We start from the raw sequence: 17,839 nt of genomic DNA on the forward strand, positions 1-17,839 counted from the left end.
ACACTGAGGAACCTTAACGCTTATGTGTAATTCTTTGTATTTTAAGGGACATGAACCCCAAAATGTTTATTTCATTATTCAGATAGCACATACAATTTTAATCTTTCCAATTTCTATGAACACATTTGCTTCATTCTCATGGTATCCTTTGTTGAAGGAGCAGCAATACTCTACTGGGAGATAAATGAACAGGTGAGCCAATGACAAGTGTCAAATTTGTGGAGACATCAATCAGCAGTTAGCTTCCAGCAGTGCATTGCTGCTCCTAAACCTAATTGACGTATAATTACTAAACAAAGGATACCAAGAGAATAAGGCTAATAAAATAAAAGTTTTATGTCCCTTTAACTACCACAAAGAATTCAAACAAACAGTTAAAGTCACACTCAGGAGCTGAAATTAATTACTAGTGAGTAGGACACAGACAGTGAGCCAATACAGAGCTGTGCACGCATGCTGCTGCCAATCATGTGGCTCAGCAGCGACAGACTATCTATGGGCAAGATTACAAGTGGAGAGCAAAAATATTAGCAGCTGAATGGGTTGCACTGAGTGATTCGAGATTAGAATACAAGTCTGATATCTAAAAAATATATATTTCCACATACAAGAAAGTATTCTACGTAACTGGGAAAATATAAATAAAAATTAAAAAAAAAATGAGGTTACAATATATCTATTCATGTTCTTACTCTCTTAAATAAAATTGCTATGTTTTGTATATTTCCTATATTTTTTCCCAACTCTACCACGAGTAAATGTTATTTGGTGCCTTAAGAACTATGTATTTGATGTCTTATAGTAGCCCGACTATATAGATTGTGGTCTATCGGGCCTTTTGTTTTGGCTATGTTTGTTAAACTTTTATTGTACCTCAATAAAAAATTATTTAAAAAAAAAAAAAAAAAGATATTAGCAGCTATTGTGAGCTAACCACATGTTAAATCAATAGCGGCACATAAGTGAAAGTCTAGGGTGTGCTAACATATGGATGTCGGATAGTGCGAGTGTGCTAAATCCCTCACATAACAGACTTCTATGGGGTACACTGAAAAACCTATGACATCTATCTCCCAAACAATAAGCCAAAGATCAAATAGTTCTCCAATAAGTTTTAAATTATGATTTTATAATGAAATATATGTTAAAAACATCGGCGAATTTGACTGACCACCTGGCTAAAATGTAAAAAGACAGTAAATACCTTGAGATTTATATGTATACTTTCATTACTTATTTCACCCTCTTTTTGTGTAATTTAGCTCTGTAATAACCAGACTGACTTCTCAAGGTAGATATTTATTTTTTATTTTATTGGCTTTATCAGATAACAATTACAAAACAATGCACTCTGTACTAACATTATAACTGGGGCTAGCCCAGAAAGCTCTTCCAAAATAAGGCAAATGGTGGGTCGAATTTGACTATTGAAAACAAAATTGCAGTAAAAAGGATGTTAATTCAACTCTCACCGTGTAATGAGGGATAATAGCGCACCCTGCTCTATTTATTCAGTATAGAGCACACTATAAAAAGGTTGTGCTCGTTAAGATTGTGTGGTAAACCTATTTACCATTCACTAGTAATATAAGATTATGCTTAATCAGTTGCGCTCCTCTTGTAAACTAGCCCTAGGATAGATAGATAGATAGATAGATAGATAGATAGATAGATAGATATATAGATAGAACATACCATTAGAAGGCCATTATAGCGGGGGGGAAATACATAAGTATTTGTAAGAGCATGAAATTTTAACACTAGCAACCCTGAAATGCAATGTGTTTAACCCCGCAAAGGGAGTTAAACACATTGTTCAATTACTGCTCAGGAGCAGCAGAGAACTGCTGGTCCAAAGCGGAAACCAGTAGTTGCATGTCCCAGTTTTAAACTGAGGCACCCATGTGCAACGATCATGCCTAAAGCAGGAATACATCAGCAGTGCCTATACTTCAATACTAGTATTAAAGAGGCATGAAACCCAACATTTTTCTTTGATGATTCAGATAGAACATAGCATTTTAAACAACTTTCCAATTTACCTCTATTACCTGATTTGCTTTATTCTCTTTGTATCCTTTGTTGAAAAGCATATCTATGCTAATTGGTGACTGAACTTGTATACCCATTTTTATTGGCTTACAAATGTGCTCAGCTAGCTCCCTGGATTGAACTGCTGCTTCTTTAATAAAATATACCAATAGAATGAATCAAAATTGATAACGGACGTAAATTGGAAAAGTTGTTTAAAAATGTATAATATATCTAAATCATGAAATTTTTTAAAAAAAAATGGATTTCCTGTCCCTTTAACATAATATGAAAATCCAGAACGATATAAATGATGTATGCCTGACAGTATAACCTGCAAACAGATCAAACAGAACCCATATACTTACACGACTACCTCGCAGATATAGCAGTGCATGTTTTCAATAACATGAGTATGTTTGCTGCGATCAAACACAGGGAGAGGACCTGGAGAGCTTTTGGCTTGGACATTCTTATCTGCTGGATTGATGGTCACAGCCAGGAAATGAACAACACAGTGCAAGGTAAACATTGCACCAGTGCACTAGCAAGAGATAGATAAGGAGCCATAACATTTTACAAGATACAGTAGAGTACTTGATTCTACATTTGTTAGCTCAGCTGAACGTCACAGTAAACACCTTGAGATTTTCATATAAAAGATTTAGCTATGCAAAGTAAAACAGCTGCAAAATAACAATTCAGATTTCTCAAGACCAACCCTGCTACATACATTTACCGAATTTACTTTAAGAGCTAAAAAGCAATGTACTCTATACTATTAATATGACTGTAGCTAGCCTTGTCAGCTTTAAAACTCCAGATTGGCCCTTCTAAATGAAGCAAGAGGTGGGCAGAGATTGGCTACTTAAAAACAATTACAGTAAACAAAATGTTAATTTGTTTTAAAAATGTTTACAATTGGCTGATATGTTAAATTATAGCAAGAAAATAGAAATATCTTCTAATTACAAGATGTTTACATTCTCTTTAAAGTGACATAAAATACCCCATACATGCATTTAACTGATCACAATAAAACAAATCAATTCAATGTAAATGTATTAGTTATTTTGTCCGATTCTCCTGTAATTTACCTCAGTAAATAGTGCATTAATTAATTCCCCCTAGAGAGGCTGGGGTGTATACCCGGCATTATTAGCTATACAGCAGTTTGCACAACCCAATACTACATGTTGTATAGTGATTCCTCAGATAAGTGAAGCAGTTTATCTGCATCTCACTTCTGACAAACATAATCAAGATGCATTTAAAGGAGTGTATTCCTGGATTGCTCTAGACTTGCAAAACCAGCACATTTTGAGAACAAAGTGACAGATAAAATAATGTTAATTTTTTTTATGAAGATCTTTTGCAAATGTGTTGCTTAATTGCAGACATATATTTTGTTTATATAAAAATGGCTTTAACGTCCCTTTAAAAACAGGCCAACATTTCAGATGATTACATGGCAAGGGTTATTAATTCAGAATTGTTAGGGACCAGCTAAAACTTCAAATGCATAAGTAAATCTTCTCTAGATGAAGGTACGGCCAGTAATTGGAGCATATAGATCTATGCAGTATTCTCCCTACAACCTATTAAATCATACACTATTTAAGCAAGTATATTTTTTTTAATCTTGCACATGCTCAGTAGGAGCTGGTGCCTCAGAAAGTGTGCATATAAAAAGAGTATTCACACTTAGACAATGGAAGTGAATTGGGAAGTTATTTAAAAGTGTCTGCTCTATTTGAATAATACAAGTTTAATGTTGATTTAAGTGTCCTTTTAACCCTATCGTGACGGTTTTACATTGTCTACATTGGAACAGAGTTCCGATGTAAACAAACTGAAATTGCGCGATCGTGCATGCGATCGCGAGATTTCAATGATGGGATTGGGTAGGGGAATATTGTTTCTGGCCACTGATATAGCTGACAAGCTCCGCCCACTGATGACATCACAACCTGGGCTGCTTATGTCATCCAATCACAAAAGGCTCACTAGTTGGTTTCAACAATGATGTTCAGCAGGGTGCCTAGATGTAGCCCAGATCGCAAAGTTATCAGTGGGTGGAGCTTGGCAGTCATTTCAAAGTAACCAGAATCAATATTCATTTTAACCCTTTAAGGACACAGCTTTCAGTTTGCTCAATTGTTTTATGACGGAAAAATTCCGCCATATGTCTTTAAGAGGTTTAAATAACTTTTTTACCGTTACTACTACTCGATATAGAAAGGGTGCAGGAGGATATTTGCAGCTTAATCTAAGGTAAGACTTTAAGAGGACTAAGGTGTTGCTAATACCAGCCCAAACTCCACCTACTGCACAAAAAGACTCCACTACTGGGCCACAAACCCCATTTTCCTAACCTCCCAGTCCTTCGCATGTATGACACACAGTAAAAAAGCCCAAAAGGATACAATATAACCTGCTGGCACCCAATGACGAGGCAGGAGGGGGATAAGAATTCCAAAACCTATGACTGTGAAAAAGATAAAAGTAGCCCATGCAATGATCTGCAGTGGGTGTGGGGGCCAGCTCCAACCATTTTTTCTGGAATGCTGAGGGGGTTCTGCAGAAGTTTCCTCGGTGTCCTTTATGGGCACGGTTTTATTTGTTTGATTTTTGCAGATGGTCATCTAAGAAAAAAAAATTCTAATAAATTAGGGTGTTGCTAGAACCAAAAAAAGGAAAGTACATTAATCAGGTAACAACAATAAGTATCACGATATTTTTTTCCTGTGTTTTTAGTAAAACTATGTTCTAGAAGGCCAGTGTCCAAACTTGTTCCTTGAGTGAAAAAAAGACAAGCCAAGACTTCACTCTCTCGGCATAAGACTTTAAAAATAAAAATTTGCCACCATTGTTTTTTGTGACTTTATTATTTAACCCCTTCCCGCCCTTAGGATGTTCTATGCCATTCTAACCGCACTGGGCTTTAACGCCCTTAGGACGGCATAGAACATCCTAGCCTTTTGGCTGTACTGAAGCCAAAGACACTTCCCGAATGGGATCGCGGGCTGGAGGAAGGGACACGATCCCATCATTGAAATCATGCAATCGCATGAACAATCGCATGATTTCACTTTTCAACTTATTTGTTTACATCTCAATTTTGTTCCGATGTAGGCAAATAAGTTTGGCCGTGAAGGGGTTAAATATAAATCTGTTTGTTGACTCCTGGACCACAACTCTAACATCTAGAAGCAGTAGCGATACAGCCAGAAGCTCCTTGTTGCCTCCTAGAAATTTGCGTGAAGCTTTAGTGCACATATTGAGTAGCCAGGAGCCCATGCCCAGAAAGTATAATGGCTCAAGCAGTAGCGCCTCTGCTTGTCTAAATAGCTCATGCCTCCAACTACTTTACAAAAAAACTAACGGGTAGGTGGTCTGCAAAGAAATAGAACATTAATTATACAGAAATAAAACTCAGTTTTCATAAATTATCAGAAAAGCATATTAGTAGAGGATTCTAAGTAATCTATTAAAATTCTGAGTCCCCATAATAGAAGAAATTAGATCTAATAAATTCCCCAGTGTTCGAGTACAGGAATCCTGGTCGCCATAGATAAGGATGTGAACACTTCTGCTGTGCAATAAGCTATTTGTAAATACATTATTTTTATACGCTTTTTAAAGGACTATTAAAATAATAAAAAGACACACAGGGGTTAGGTTAAAGTGAAGGTAAATCCGAGTATTTACTATCGCTATAAATAAAGTCATAAATGTTTTTAAAAAGTGAATATAAGTACCTATCTTCTACAGCAGCTTTGCTGCTAATCTGAGCCCCTCCTGCCGCCCACAGCAAAGATCTTTTTTTCAATGAAGTGACATTTCTATCCTCTTAGCCAATAGCCGTGCTAGCCATCTGGCACAGTGCCGTATGGCTTAAATGGCTATTGGCTAAGAGATGGTAACATCACCTCATTGAAGAAAAAAAAAAAAGATCTTTGCTGTGGTCTGCTAGAGGCGTTTGATTAGCAGCAAAGCCGCTGCAAAAGACAGGTACTTGTAACACACATTTTTAAAAAGTTGATGACTTAAGGTAGCCTTTATTTATAGCGATGGTAAATCCTAGAGTTTTTGAAATGCTAGGATTAGCCATCACTTTAAACACACATACTTGCAGCGTCACTAGAGATAAAAATAAATACTGTTAAAACAATGGCAAAATATTAACTTTTATCTTTTATTGCAGTTAAAAACTAGTAATCTCTTCTGAATCAAAAAAGCAAAGCCAGACAATTACACAAAAATTTACAAACACAAAGCAACCATGGTAACTCACCAGAGTTAAGCAGGCCTTTTGGGCCAGTATTTGGAAGTTCTGGATCAGAAGGTTAAAAGATTATTAAAAAGCACTCTCTTATTTCCAACATAAAGGTACACGATATCTGCAGTCACATAAATACCAAGACAATATCACATACTGTTCTAAAATGGTAGTGTTATCAGCTTTCTGTTGTCCATATATTGGGTTAAAATTAATGAACCATGATGTCCAATTTGACTCCTACTACAGCAGTCTGAATGTAGTGTAAACAAAATATTAAAAAAAGACCATATCCGTTAGCAGAACAACTCAGAGTATTTCCATGCCACTTGAGGTCCATTCTGCGAGTAAAATATCTTTCTTTTTAGGCGCCATGTGAAGAATCAGAGGCAGACGGGCTCTAGTACAAAATTCTGAAACACAGCAAACAAAACAAAATGTCAGATAAATTCAGATCATTGTTTGAATGGACTATTATTTAAATTCAGCAGGTTTCCCTAACATGAGCCTTTAATAAAGTCCATTTTCAGAAGTTGTGCCAAAAGCTGGACTCTATATTCAAGGTGACTTTTTATCAGGCATCCATGCAATAACAGTTTTGCTACCTGGCACTGAACTCATTAAAGGGACGTTAAAAAAAAAAAAAAAAAAAATTCTTTCATTATTCATATACAACAATTTTATTAACAACTTTCCAATGTACTTCTATTGTCAAATTTTTTTTTTCTTGTTTTTCTTTTTTGAAAAGCAGGAAGGCACGTTCAGGAGAGTGCACGTGTTTGCAGCACTATATAGCAGCGGTTTTACAATGTTATACATTAGCAAGCGCACTAGATGGTTGCACTATGTCCTGTCATGTTATGCCCTAGACATGATGTGCACGCTACCAATCTAGTTATCTCTTCAACAAAGAATAACATAAGACCAAAGCAAATAAGTAAATTGGAAACTTTTTTAAAAAATGGTATACTAGAACATTTTTGGGGTTCATGTCCCTTTAATTATGATTTGATATCTAGATTTTCTATGATCAGCCCTTTTTAGTAGGAAGTAACAAGCTCCATTACCTCCCAGTAGTGCATTGCTGCTCTAGGGCTGACATTATCTATGTGTTTGCACTGTATGAGCAGTAACAAAATATCTTTAATGTGTAGTTGTTAAACTTTAGTAGGCATGCGGAATAAGGCCACAAGCAGCAGCATTTGTCATTTTTTTAGTACCGTATTTATAAGTGTAAAAGTGCAACTCGAAAATATCTGGATTTGCACATATATTTGTGCTGCCTTTTCACACTAATAAATCCGGTACTGAAAAGAGCCGATTGACGCTGCCTGTAGAAATACAAATAAATGCACATACAGTACATATTCTTTAGTATAAGTAAAAGTGATATGTGTGTGTTTGTGTATAGTTGATTTATGTGGATACTGTGTAGGTTTTGCCTGGGGACTGATTGGCAAATTTCATGCAACATTTTGCCAATAGTATTAGTTTTTTTTTTTTTTTTTTTATGGTTTTGTAGAAAATGGTACAGGATAGTTCATTTAGTTGAAAACAGAAGGCAGAGTTAGTATGAGCTGACACATTTTTATATATTTTAGTTTAACAGTTTAATTTGTTGGATATCATCGTAAAGTATTGTGACATTGTACTGATTTCTAGTTCTACCATATGCATAGAGTTGTATAGTTGTGTTACTAGGTATAGTTTAACTAATTTGGAAACGGTCCTAGTTAATAATAAAATTATTTTATTAAATACTTAACGTTTTGTAAAATTCCTCTGGTTTAATTGCTCATTTTCTAGACATTAAAACTTTACATCCCCAAACAATTGTTGAAGATGTGATTAAATGAAGAAGCTCTGGGGGGAAAGTGTATGGGTGGGAGTTATTTGTTTAGATTTTGTTCACTTAACACACACATACATACAATACATACACTGGACACAATACATATATTATCTACATTCATACATTTGCAATAAATTTACAAGTATACAAGATGCACAAATTATATATACCAGTGCTTGACAACTACTATAGATCATCATACTGTCATGTATAAATCTCGAATAGAGCCACAGATACAGATTATTCTGTTACACAGAACCACAAACATTAAATATACTGTAGCTCAGAAACAGAACTATATATATATATATATATATATATATATATATATATATATATATACACACACACACAAATACACTACACATATTGACATATACAAATAGATTCACACATATATAGCTAACAACAAAGGTGCAAAACATTCACTGCTATAGACTTATGTACAAACCCCAACATATTATTTATACTATTATACGTACACGGCTACACTGTATTTACCGCTATAAAAATGCAAACACTTTACATGCGCTTGAGTACAAACCCCCATACAATACTTATGGCTTTATACGACTCCGCAGAACCATACGTATTAATCAAATAGACAGATACACAAACTTTATATACGCTGTTATAAAGACCCGCAAATATATTAATATTTCCAGAGCACTACACACATGTATGTGTATATATATATATATATATATATATATATATATATATATATATATATATATATATATATATATAATATATATACACACACGTAAGTTACTTCCTCAACACAGATAAAAATATTCTATTAATTATATTAGCACCACACAAACAGGCTCTATGCTATAATTACCCAGGTAGCTGTCTTGACAACTGGGTATCAGACAGGATATAGCGGGGACGGAGGAACTTGAACGATCTACGGTACCTAGCAGAGACCAAAACAGTGAGGAAAGCACATTGTGCATGTTGTGGGCGGGTCTGGGAACATCTTGCTTACTGGCAACGAGCGAAACAGGATTCAGTCTCTCATGCGCCCCCAGCGTGTATAGATGTCTCAAATGAATGGGTCACATACTTTATTCTTGTAAACTATTACTGATGAATACACGGACAAACCTGATAACTAATGCAAACTACATTTATTGTTTCAGGAAACAAACTAGATGGAGGTCTGGCAGAGTGTTCTAATACAGGTAGAAGATATATGCATAAGCATGCTTCCCAATTATCACTTTAAACCTCCCTGGTATCCCACTTTTTAAAGGGCTGCCTCCTTTAAGGGGACATTCCAGCGTTAAAGTGATTGTATACAACTCAACAATATTTGTAAAAAAAAAAAAAGTAAATGAAGGGCACTTTCATTGATTAAAATCATTGTAGACGCTAAAATATATAAATAACCATCCTTTCATTTTCTTATACATTCCGGCGTTCCTCTGCAACACATAGTCTATTTCAGTGTAAAATGACAAATCACATCGTAGCCAATCGTAACGCATTCCCTTTGGCGTCCAGCAGAGTGGGTCGTTATGCTTGGCGTGATTCAGCATTTTACACTGAAATAGACTGTTGCAGGTGGCGGAATTTATAAGAAAATGAAAGGATGATTACTTATATATTTTACAATATTTCTACAATGATTTTAATCAGTGAAAGTGCCTTCATTTACTGTTTTATTACAAATTTATAACACAGCGCATTGGGCCAGCTGTGTCTAGTCACAGCCCGGCCCGACCGCGCCATTATACTCAGTGCAAGCTCGCTCCTGCTCTGTCTGACAGCAGGAGCGAGCTGCACTGAGTATAATGGCGCAGTCGGACCGGGCTGTGAATAGACACAGCTGGCCCAATGCGCTGTGTTATAAAAACAGACCCGCTCAGAAGAGCACAGAGAGCGAGTCTGAAAAACAGTCATTTTTTTAAAAAAATCAAAGGAAATATTAGGTTTTATAAAGATAAGGCTAATATAATGTTATATAACTCTGCGCTATGTGCAGAATTATATGACATTATTTTTTAGGTTTACTGACACTTTAAGTGTGGCGTTCTTGAAATACTGCAAATGAAGTAATCCATCTTAAAGAGAAACTCCATTCTAAATAGAAAATTCCTCCTTAAAGGGACATTAAAAACTTTGAGATGGTAATATAAAATGATAAATTGTATATAATAAAACAACTCTGCAATATACTTTCATTATTTATTTTGTCCTCTTTGTCTGTAATTCCATTCTGAAATTGCGAGCTTTTCAGTTCCTGTTAGAAATGGAAGTGCAGAACACTGTTAAATCCATCACAACCATTGGCTGCACACTCTAGTGACCTATTTATAACTGACCCTAATTGGCCACAGCAGAGAAGGTAACACAAGTTACAACATGGCAGCTCCCAGTGTTTTATAGACACTAAAACTTTACACTTATTTTGTCACTTTTTAAACAACTAATGAAACTTTAAAAAATACATCTACATGTTAGTCATGGACTAATCTTTTCTTTGAATGCATCATTCTATCTAGCATGTATTTAGTGTTTAATGTCCCTTTAAAATTTAAAGTGCCAATAACCAATGAACTGCCAGAGAAGGGTATTTAAGGACATATACGGATGACCTAGAGTATGTTTTGATACAGCTCTGTTCCAAGGGCGAAACACAATAACATTTATATACACTACTGGAGCATTTGCACCTTGATCCCCCACCTAAGGAGTCTGAACATTTGGATGGAGGCAGAGGGGACCAGGAGAGACTTTATTTAAACGGCCGTTCATAAACTTGCTCTCACGCTGACAACTTCTAGCGTGCTGCAGGATTACTACACTGACGAACAGAAAAGCCAGTCGTCATAGACATCATACCCTGTGTGCTGGGATTAACGGTCGGAGATAAGACACCAAGTTAAGCCGCGATTGCGGCTGAGGGTTTGTAAGTAACCTCTGATATCCCTAAACTTTTTAAGGCTTTTACATCCGCCAAAGGAAACGCTAACAGACAGAGAACACCCGGGTAAAGCTGCGAAGGTAGCGAGGGGTCTCTTAAATCCGTTTTGGTAAAGGTTGCACTACAATACATTTACTCAAAGACTTTGCTTCTGTTGATTATATACTTCCTACTTTGAGGTCAATTCACCTAAACTTCAAATATATGGATATTTTAAAGGCAATTTAAAGAGATTTAATGAGATTTTTTGCAGACGAATACTGTTGCGTTGGCTTAAACCACTCTAGTCAACCAGACATTCTTATCTTGCTGGAGTATTATATTGTACTCATTGATTAGCATTTATGTTCTTATTATAGTTATTTTAGAGACACATTGATTATTATTTATAATCTTTCTGAAAATGCAATCTTGTTACTTGTAGCAAATTAGCGCTACCTATCACATAAGCACTTTATTAGATATATGTCACAATAGCACCTTACGAGCACATCTCTAGCATTTTATCAGCACTTATCACATTTCTTATACTATGCATATATCTTCTGTCTCCTGGATACAATCTAGTTAGTATATTGATCACTGTGGAGTTCAATGTTAATCTTTTTCCTTTTTTTCCAAGTCATCTATTTATACTGTATTAGTGAACTTTTAGTTCAAGGGTATAACTTCTAAGTGTTAAAATTGTCTATTTGTGCCGTGGAAACTACTGAGATTGTCAAGTAGTTTATAAAGTATTTGCTGATATGCAGATTTAAAGTACTTACTTGGTTTTTTTATCGATCTAAGCCTATTTTTTAAATCCCAGCATAATGAATATAGTGACAAGATATCTAACATTATCAGAAAGCATTGGCACATCATTCAGAATTGTAATAAAGAAATAAAGACATTCCAAAATAAACCTATTGTGGCCTATAGGCGAGTTAAGAACCTTGGTGATATTTTAGTCAAATCAGATTTAGGATCTAAACAGAGAAATAAAGAAAGGTATATCACTGAGAAAAATGTTGGTTGCTATCCATGTTTGGGTTGTGGCAATTGCCATTCTATAATCAAAGGCAAGGAGTTTGTTCATCCTAGAAGTGGGCATAAATTTAAGTTAAAATCTTATTATACATGCGAAAACACATATGTGGTTTACATTAGAAAATGCCCTTGTGCCAGGATTTATATAGGAGAAACTACCCAAAGCATGAGAAATAGGCTCAATCAACATAAATCTAACATTAGGAAAAAAGATGAAAAAGCGCCTGTAGCTTGCCATTTTGTGGAATATGGCCATCAAATTAGTCAGCTTCGATGGCAAATCATAGATCAGGTGGGTGTGCTTAGAGGAGGAGGTAACAGAGAAATGCTTCTAAAACAAAGAGATATGAAAAACAGTAGTGAAAGACAGCACCTTTTCAGTCTGGGGCACAGGAAAGGGTTAGCCAAACCCCAATATCAATTTCAAAAAAGGTAATTTTCCAGCCCCCAGTAGAATTTAAAAGACCTTTATTAATCTCTTACAGGGTCCATTATAACAACAACGTTTCAAACCTATGCCAGGTTCTTAATCATGTCTAAAACAAAGAGAAGCATTTTGGATCCATAAGTTGGATACCATGCACCCTAAGGGGTTAAATAGAGAATGGGATCTGTCCGTCTTCCTCTAACCACACATCTAGACTCTTTATATTTAAACTCCTTTATTCAGTAAATGAGCTTTATCCAACTTTATCCAATGGTAATGTTGTAATGTGTAGCTTTAAAATTTCTTCTTTTTTTAGAAAAACATAGAAAAAGAATCAATGAAAATTAAAATGTGCAAGATAGCACAAATGGTTAAGTTTTAAAATAGGGTAAATATGCTGTGAATACTATCCTATATGTTAAAAAGCCTCTTACTTCTTGTTAGAAAAAAATGAAATGTAGTTTTCTTGATATGTACATATGCTCTTTTGATGTAATTTACCTGGTCTTTATGTATTTATATTGTTTTTAATTGTTAATATTCACCTATAGATGGCAGTAAACACCAACATGAAATGTTGTATTATATAATAAAAGCAGTGAAATGGTTACACACATTGCAAGGTGTTTTTTGATCCCCATTGTGATTGGTTGGTGTTCTTTTTAAATTAAGACCCAGGTGCATTGCTATGTATGCATGATTAAGAGACTATGGTCTTGAAACGTCGCATACCTGTTCTATGTATGCTTTTAACATTTAAATAAAGAAGATTTATATTTATATATGGTGCTGTGGAGTATTGAATTTCAAGTATTGTGGGGCTGGAGGTCGCCAGCTTCTCCACTGTGCATCAAAGCCCAGGAGGGCATAACCCGTTGCCGGTCTCTAACTGTATTGCTGTACCTATTTTTTAAAGGGGAAACGTCCCAATTTTTTTTTTTATATCTGTCCAATTAGTTTTTAATTATATGTGTGCTTTCTTTATAAGAAATAAAATTGTTATACATTTGAACAAATTTTTAATTTTGACTTTGTTATCACTCTCTAGTCCTCTATTGCTCCTTTGTTGAGCGCTCCATATCTATATTCTTTGAGACCAGCAATGTTTGTGCAATGCCGCTCGTGACTTGCTGGCAGCACTCACACAATGCATACTTTCAAACAAACCAATTGGGAACCTCCCAGGGTGGCACAGGCATCTGTAATCTCCCCTGAGTAAATATAAAACACAGGAATGGACCTCCCTTTCAGACCGGACCAGGTACACATCCTAAGTCACTGTAAACTCAACAGCGCTGAACACTGACTGACAGCTGCACAGTTCCCAGCAATGCAGGCAGTTAACCCCTGAGCTGCCTGGGTGAAAGGGCCATAGGGAAACATTACAAAAATGTTACAAAACACAAAGAGAACCTAGCACTCACCAGCAGGCACACAGTAATGTTTAAAAGCAAAAATGGGAGAGTCAGTTGCTGTTTAGTTTACAGTGACTTAGGATGTGTACCTGGTCCGGTCTGAAAGTGCGTTCCATTCCTGTGTTTTATATTTACTCAGGGGAGATTACAGAAGTCTGTGCCACCCTGGGAGGTTCCCAGTTGGTTTGATTGAAAGTATGCATTGTGCCAGGTTCTCGTTGTGTTGATAATTTTTGTTAGTTTCCATATGGGCCTGTCACCCAGGAAGCTTGGGGGTTAACTGCCTGGGTTGCTGGGAACTGTACAGCTGTGTGTCAGTGTTCAGGGCTGTGGAGTTTACAGGATGTGTACCCGGTCCGGTCTGAGAGTGTGGTCCATTCCTGTGTTTTGTGTGTATATGTGTGTGTGTATGTACGTGTGTGTGTGTGTATGTACGTGTATTTTTGTATTTATATATGCATATACATTTATATATACACATATATATACATTTTGGAGTTCATTTTGGAGTTCTTTCCACTCAAATACCTTAAAGGGACATAAACCCAGTGGCAGCACTATTTCCTGTTATGTAGTTCTTCAGACATATGCACGCTACCTATCCAGATATTTCTTCAACAAACAATAACAGAAGAATTAAGCAAATTTGATGATAGAGGTAAAAAAAATTATTTTCAACTTATAATACACACACTAACCCGTCTGGGTTAAAATTTTACTTCCAGCCGTGTTTGCGCTCCACTTATAATCTGGCCCATAGTGTTTAAAAACATTATTCTCTTCACCTAAATAGTAGAACCATATAATTGGATAAAAAAAGGAAATATGAGTTTGAAATCTTGAGCTGCATCAAGAGTGTTGAAGATTTGAAATGAGTCCCCAACTTTTATTTTGAATCTAGCAGGATATTGTAATGTGAATTGACAAAGTTCTTTAACCAACTGTGCACAAAGAGGTGAGAAAAGTCTTCTCCTTTGTGATACTTCATAGAAGTCTTGAAATAGTAACAGTTGCTTTCCTTGACATTCTAGAGTTGAGAATGCTTTATTAATGCTCATAATCTCGACCTTTCATCTGCAAATTTAAGAATGTAATCATCACAGTTCTAGGCTTAAAGGATTTCCCTTGGTCTGTGGGGGTCAAACTGATTCTGTGTGCACTTTCTGCATCAAAAAGGGAATTTCTTACCTTTGCTATATAAATCCTTTTTCACATCAGAAATCTCAGCTGCACCGTTGCAGATAAACAACATACATAGAATGATACATTGTTATTCCATATTATCAGGAGGGAAATTTAATTTATATTCTTAATTGAATGAATTAGGTAACAATATTTTTAACACCTGGAATACATACATACACCTTACTTCATTACTAGCCACAAAGAAAAACCCAAGTTCTGCAGGCAGCTAACTCTAATTGAAGACCTTGGTAATAGACTACAGCCAATCCGTTGGATCCTTTCCTTAGCATACAAGATATTATTAGAATAAAGCACTCACACACTACTTTTCTACAGGGAGTGCAGAATTATTAGGCAAATGAGTATTTTGACCACATCATCCTCTTTATGCATGTTGTCTTACTCCAAGCTGTATAGGCTCGAAAGCCTACTACCAATTAAGCATATTAGGTGATGTGCATCTCTGTAATGAGAAGGGGTGTGGTCTAATGACATCAACACCCTATATCAGGTGTGCATAATTATTAGGCAACTTCCTTTCCTTTGGCAAAATGGGTCAAAAGAAGGACTTGACAGGCTCAGAAAAGTAAAAAAATAGTGAGATATCTTGCAGAGGGATGCAGCACTCTTAAAATTGCAAAGCTTCTGAAGCGTGATCATCGAACAATCAAGCGTTTCATTCAAAATAGTCAACAGGGTCACAAGAAGCGTGTGGAAAAACCAAGGCGCAAAATAACTGCCCATGAACTGAGAAAAGTCAAGCGTGCAGCTGCCAAGATGCCACTTGCCACCAGTTTGGCCATATTTCAGAGCTGCAACATCACTGGAGTGCCCAAAAGCACAAGGTGTGCAATACTCAGAGACATGGCCAAGGTAAGAAAGGCTGAAAGATGACCACCACTGAACAAGACACACAAGCTGAAACGTCAAGACTGGGCCAAGAAATATCTCAAGACTGATTTTGCTAAGGTTTTATGGACTGATGAAATGAGAGTGAGTCTTGATGGCCCAGATGGATGGGCCCGTGGCTGGATTGGTAAAGGGCAGAGAGCTCCAGTCCGACTCAGACGCCAGCAAGGTGGAGGTGGAGTACTGGTTTGGGCTGGTATCATCAAAGATGAGCTTGTGGGGCCTTTTCGGGTTGAGGATGGAGTCAAGCTCAACTCCCAGTCCTACTGCCAGTTTCAGGAAGACACCTTCTTCAAGCAGTGGTACAGGAAGAAGTCTGCATCCTTCAAGAAAAACATGATTTTCATGCAGGACAATGCTCCATCACACGCGTCCAAGTACTCCACAGCGTGGCTGGCAAGAAAGGGTATAAAAGAAGAAAATCTAATGACATGGCCTCCTTGTTCACCTGATCTGAACCCCATTGAGAACCTGTGGTCCATCATCAAATGTGAGATTTACAATGACGGAAAACAGTACACCTCTCTGAACAGTGTCTGGGAGGCTGTGGTTGCTGCTGCACGCAATGTTGATGGTGAACAGATCAAAACACTGACAGAATCCATGGATGGCAGGCTTTTGAGTGTCCTTGCAAAGAAAGGTGGCTATATTGGTCACTGATTTGTTTTTGTTTTCTTTTTGAATGTCAGAAATGTATATTTGTGAATGTTGAGATGTTATATTGGTTTCACTGGTAAAAATAAATTATTGAAATGGGTATATATTTGTTTTTTGTTAAGTTGCCTAATAATTATGCACAGTAATAGTCACCTGCACACACAGATATCCCCCTAAAATAGCTATAAATAAAAATAAACTAAAAACTACTTCCAAAACTATTCAGCTTTGATATTAATGAGTTTTTTGGGTTCATTGAGAACATGGTTGTTGTTCAATAATAAAATTAATCCTCAAAAATACAACTTGCCTAATAATTCTGCACTCCCTGTATATAAGCGCATGGAAAAGCAAATTAAATATCTATCTCTCAGATAAAGACTGGTTTAAGACATTTAGTTATATGAGTAAGCCTTCTTCATCTATAAGTTTATCTGAGATGAACCTCAAAATGATGACTAGATGGTATCTGGCGCCATTCAGTTTAGCTCTCATTTATCCTACAATTACGATCCTCATGCTGGAAGAGATGTGACGAAGTAGGCGATATGGCACATATATATTTGGTGGACATGCCCTCATATACAACCATATTGGAGTAAGGTAGGGAAATAAATAGAATGCATACTTGCTACCCAGGTACCGTTAGATCCAACAATAATTATATTCAATAAAAGTACTATATTAAAGTGCAAACTTAGATCCACTTTATTAACTATTATGTTAAACTGAGCTACACAGCAAGGCTATGGAAGCAACAATGAATACCTAAAATTCATGAATGGAAACAAAGTGCATACCACATGTTACATTTGTAAAAAAAAAAGTATCATTATTATAAGTTAAAAAGAATGGATGATGTTTATTCTATAAAATATTTTTGGGAAGAATATTTAGATGCGTTATAGAAAACCATGTATATACTGTGAAGAGATGTGTAAAGAGAGACAACTCAACTGTGTGTATTAAAGGGCCATAATACCCAAAATGTTTAAACACTTGAAAGTGATGCAGCATAGCTGTAAAAAGCTGACTAGAAAATATAACCTGAACATCTTTATGTAAAAAAGAAGATATTTTACCTCAAAAGTTCCTCAGTAGCCACCTCCCATTGTAA

The sequence above is a fragment of the Bombina bombina genome, chromosome 1 (genome assembly GCF_027579735.1).
Source record: "Bombina bombina isolate aBomBom1 chromosome 1, aBomBom1.pri, whole genome shotgun sequence".
Classification (NCBI taxonomy): domain Eukaryota; kingdom Metazoa; phylum Chordata; class Amphibia; order Anura; family Bombinatoridae; genus Bombina; species Bombina bombina.